Source organism: Salvia splendens, chromosome 9 (genome assembly GCF_004379255.2).
Source record: "Salvia splendens isolate huo1 chromosome 9, SspV2, whole genome shotgun sequence".
Lineage (NCBI taxonomy): Eukaryota > Viridiplantae > Streptophyta > Magnoliopsida > Lamiales > Lamiaceae > Salvia > Salvia splendens.
In genome coordinates, this window is record NC_056040.1 from 29493468 (window position 1) to 29499467 (window position 6000).

Genomic DNA, 6000 nt, shown 5'->3' on the forward strand with positions numbered 1-6000 from the left:
GCCAAACCTTCCGCAAAAACAACCGCAGCACCATCACATCTGATGATTCCAGAAGATTCGACAGCCCAACCCGTAATTTCGCATGCAGAAGTCGAACCGACACCTAAGGCGCCAGAGAGAGACGCAGCGATGGGCGATGAACTGAAGGACGAGGGTGGGTTGGCCGGAGAACTTGAGCGTATGGTGGTTGGTGAAGAGATTACTGTTAGGATTGGTATACTGAAAAGCATATTTCGAGCATGTTGCACGGATAGAATTGCTTGTATACAATAAACTCTACAATCCACTTTTAACCCAAGCCGAGAAGAATTAATTTTATCGCATTGGTGTTTGCTTATGCATTTATAAGATGTTTCTCAAACATTTAAATGTATAAGAAGCAAATAAGTCTAATTCTTCTACATAGTAGACTGGTCATGAACGACGTTCACAGAAGGTGACACAGTCAGTTCTTTGTAGATGAGAAATAGAATTTCACAACCTAGATAGGCTTTGGCTACCTATCGTGAAAGGTTGCAGTGTCAGTCCGCATGTTTCCTTACCTTAGGAAATAAACGACACTGGTGTGGTATAGCACTGAAGGATCTAACAGTTGAGATAAGTCTTTCTTGCTATTTACTGAAAGACGAGGTCTCGGTGATTGTTATTTCTTAATCATTGTTGACATAACATTGAGCATACGATATTGATTATGCACTACTTTGATTTATCAAATGGTGCGGATTTTTCGCAATCCAAGAATCCTGATATCTTGGGTAGTGGTGATCTATGTCTAGAGGTGCTAGTATTGTTATTGCAATGAATCGTGTGCTGGGTGAGTCCAGTTTGATAATATCCTCAAAAGGTGTTCGAAAAAGGTTTTATTATTCAGAAACCCGGCCGGTTGGAATTTATTCCAGAATAATAAATAAAGATTTTGAACTAGACAACTCTTGGAAAAGATATTAATTAATTAAAGTCAAATAGCAGACTTAAATTAATTAATGGATATTTATATCTTAAACACGGGAAATAATAAATTAAAGAGGTAAAGCCCGGATTACTCGTAATTTGGGATTGGACGGGCAGTCAATATTATTTTACTGTAGTGGCTGATAATAATAGTCTGTCGGACTTGTATTAAATTGGGGCTCAATTTAATTAGTAAAAGTCCAACGGGGTTTGGCCCAAGTCCAACCTCCATGGATCCCTAATCTGGCCCATCATAACTCTATATAAAAAGGGATTAGAAAGGAGATTTAATGATAATTAACTCAAAAATTTCGTGCTCCCCTTTGGGAGTGGACGAAAAAATCAGTTCTTCACAGAACTAGAGTTCTGTCTCCTTTCTAATCAAGCCCTTTTCGATTCAGACAAGCTTTGCCCACCCAAAGGTCATTATCTGAGTTCGGGATACAGATTAGAAGATTTGTGGTTGAGTACGAAGAACATCACGTGGAGAAGGCGCAAGCAATCGTCGATTCTTTGGAGAATCATATCGGTAACCCTAAACCGTAGGAATTCATGAACTAGGGTTTTGATTCCTTATTTGTGAATTATATGTGTTCTAGCATGCAATTGATTGTTTAACATGAGATAAATTGATCTCATAATCTGTCAAATAGATCCATATGTATGATTTATTTGTGAATGTATGACTTCCGCTGTGCAAGGGGCACCAAACCCTAGCAATTGGTATCAGAGCCAATTTTTTGGCTCTGATTATGTGGATTAATTTCATGTTATGTGAATTGCTTGAATGCATGTTGTTGTTCGTTACTTCTTTTATTTACATAATTGTACGAATGAACAAATCCTCGACGCCTAGGGAAAGGGCTGCGTGGAGCATTAATTCTCGCCTCGTATGTAATCAATTCCTACGTGAATGTTGAGATACTTGTTATATTTGCTTTCATGATGTTGGCAATGATTATATACATGAAATCTCATTGAGTAATGATTACATTCCTTGGTTATATTTTCAATTCGTACCTTGTACGTGATTTTGAATTAAACATCACCGCTCGTTCGTCGCTTTGAGTGGGAGCCCTGCGTGGGCAGTTTCCCAGACTCGAGATGGACAGCGTTGGGGAAACAACGGCGCAGTAGCCGCTGCGAAGCCGCCGTCGCAGCAGCAGCGCCGGAGGCGAGAGCTGGGCTATTCCGTATAGCAGCGCCGGTGGCTGTAGAGACGACGACGACGTAGCAGCGGTAATCAGGCAGCAACTGCAGTGACAACGCAGCAGCGGCAGTCCAAACTCCGGGGATGCGAGCGCTGTCCAAGATGCAGTTACGGTAGAGTTGCGGGCAGCAAGAGGTGGCTGCGGTTCAGTGGGAGTACAACAACGCTGAATTAGGGTTTTTCCCTATGAAGACTTTCCAAAATTGAATTATAGTTTCCTAACCCTAATTTTGGAAATAATTCAGGATATAATTTAGAATAAGTTTTGAATATATCAATTTAATTGGATGGTCTAAAATTTAATTTTTAATTAAATTATGGATTAATTAGAAATTTATCTTTATTTTATGGATTTAGAAAGATTAAATTCTATCTAGATGAATCCTAGATAAATTCAGATAATACTAATTAATTTTATTTTGTCTTATGGATTTACGTAGGATTTAATTCTATGTAAATAAATCCTAGATAGACTAGATAAATAATTAATTAAATTTGGATTTTATCCTTATTTTATGGATTTAGATATATTTAATTATATCTAGAGAAATCCTAGATAAATTTGGATGAATAATTAAATTTATTTCTGTCATATGGATTTAGATAGATTTTATTCTATCTTGTTGAATCCTTGATTGACTAAGATAAATATTAATTAAGTTTATCCATATCTTGTAGATATTGATAGATCTATATCTATCTAGAATATATCTTAGTAGAATTGGATAATTAAAATCCATGTTTATCTTTATCTTGTGGATATTTATAGAATTAATTCTATTTAGAAAATATCCTAGTAGATTTAGATAATTAAATGTATCTCTATCTTATAGATATTGATAGATTTACATCTATCTAGAATATATCTAAGAAGATTTAGATAATTGTTAATCCAGTATTATAATTATCTTTTGGATTTAAGATAGATTTAGTTCTATGTAGTTAAATCCTAGTTGAATTAATTAATATTAATTATAGTTTATCCTAATTTTATGGATATAAATAGATTTATTTCTATTTAGAAAATATCCTAGATAAATTTGGATAAAGATAATACAAGATAATCCTAATCTAATTGGATTTTGATAAAATTAATTTTATCTAGAATAAATCCTAATAGATATGATATATTCTAGTTTCTTATTCTAAATAATCTAAGATTTTCTTAAATCTTGGAGTGATTGGATTTTATCTTTAACTTATGGATTTGGATAGATTTATTTCTATCTTGAAAATATCCTAGTATGATTTAGATAATGATAATCCAAGGTCAGTCTTATCTTGAATTTTAGGATTTGATTTTATCCCTGCAAAATCTAGAATAATCCTAAGAGGATTTAGATAGATTTCCTTCTATCTAGATAAATCCTAAATTAATTTGGATAGTCATTATCCAAATAAATCGTATCAAATTCGAAAATCCTATTTTGGATAAGATAAGGAATTAATTATTTATTTAAATCTCCCTAGATTTATTAAATAATTTCAATAATTATCCAGTGTGATTAATCACCATGAATTAAATGGATTTATCTATTTATTTGGGGTTAATCTGTTTTGAGTGGATTATCTGCCTTGTCTGCTTGTATGATAATTATGCAAAAACCATGTTTAAAATGACTAAGCGATAATTACAACAATGCGTTGGATATGGTCTCCATAAATTGGTCTATTTATGAAGCAGGTTCTAATATTATCGCGACCCACCTTAGTGGGAGCAATAATCCTACGAAATAGCAAGTTCATAAGATTAGACTTCTCAATAGTAAATTGTTTAAACTAGAAGCATGTTTCTAATATTATCGCGACCCACCCTAGTGGGAGCCATAATCCTGTGAAATTGCAAGTTCATATGTTTAAAACATATTTATAAGATAGCTATGGAATTTTGTTAGTGGCGTACGACCTTCCCTAGAAGGAGTATCAAAACAGAAACGAAATTCCAAGATGCAAATATTTATGGTAAAACCTTAGGCAATATTTGGCGGCCATGCCACCGTAGTGGTCTCTGGACTATTCGTCGGTATTGTGACCAGGAAATTGTTGGAATCCGAATTTGTATGACCTCCTTAGAGGCGTACTTATTTTGGTTTTCACGGTTGCGAGATACATAAATTGTTTTGTGGTTGTTTGCGATTATGTATTAAGCATAGTATGTGATAAATAGTTTTATTTCTTCTCAGTCAAATTCTTAATAATGTCTGCGAACCTTAAAGAAATCAAACTCGAAGGCCAAAATTATGTAGACTGGAAATATTAAATGGATAAGATTCTCATTGCTTAAAACTTAAAGTTTGTACTCACCAGTTCATGTCCTCCATTTCCTCGACAAAATTCTATAAAGAAAATCCAAGAATGCATTTCATGCATGTACTTGACAAGTTCTTTGAGATAGAAGGTCAAACTACTTTCTTTTAAGTAGTAAGACACGTCTTGGTTTATACCGATGATAAAGGGATATCCAATGAGGACGTTGTCCAGATTCTATTGGAACATCCAAAAGAGATAGAATGTTTTGATGAATCTTCTGATTCAGTTAACTCAGTTCATCGCCAAATGTAATAGGAAGTGATTATTTGAAGGTTGTTACTGAAAAGTTGGAAACCTTCGACATTGTACTCACTTTATTACTTTTGGAGGAAGATAACATGATAGTTGACGAATTCATTAAGGCTGCATCTTTCCTATGTCTTAGTTCAATCGAACAGAAGACTAGCAATGGAAAGAGGGAAGAGCTGAATTGTCATCAATGAAAGCAAGAAATGCAAGAAATATTTGGTGAAAAGGCAAAGAGAAGATGCATTGTAAGTCGGATTGACCTCTTATATAGAAGGACAATGGCTTAGATAACAATGCAACTTCTAAAGGAGAAATCTACATCCAGTTGGGCAGTTGTTGCACTGGGAGCTATTTATTTATGCTCACTTTATTGTTTTGTTTTGATGTTAGAGATTTAGTTTTATTGGTACAGTCTTGTTTAGAATGAATTTATATTCAGTTTCTAAACTCATTTATGATTCTACGATGTTCAATTTCATTTTATAATGCTTGCATTATTGAGAAATGTGGATCGAATATCTATCATAGTACCATAGAAAAATAAATTATACATCATAGTATCTAAACAATATAATTGCAAAAAGATTGAGCTTAACACGACAGTTCAACTTCTTAAACAATGAATGATAAAGTATTTATGGTACTTAAACATAAGGCCAAGAAAATACTTAGTAATTGTTCAAACTGATTATGTCTAACTCAAGTGACTATCGAGATTTTAACAACTTGTTTGTTGAATAGCTTGAAGGTCAAGTAAGTTTGGTTGATGCACTACAAGTTAGAATCATTTGGTGGTTTAAGGGATTCAGAATACTTATAGAGATGCAACATAGAAAGACTAGTAAGTCTCAATGGTTTGCACCATAGGAGACGAGCAAATGAGTTAAGATCAGTAGTGGGAGTTAAATCCTAGTTGACTACTCCAAGCATTAGGATAGTCATATAAGAAGATATCGAAGTCTCTCGAAGACAAGTTCGATAAGTGAACAGTTTTACTCAATAACACCTTATCATTGATGGGATACGTTGGAAATAACGAGTTATACCTTAAAGAAACTACCATAACATCAGTACCTTCTACAACACACGAGTTGTGGACTAGAGGTAAGTTTAGTCCAGCACATCTCAAGGTGTGGAGTTATTCCAAGACATGTTTTGGAAAAGGTATCCAAGTAATTGGAGTTGTGTACTGAGGTATGTTTTAAGATTGTCCCAAATGATAGCAAAGGTACATGTTCTATAATCTTCACGGCAAGATATGTGTTTGTTTCCACGAATAC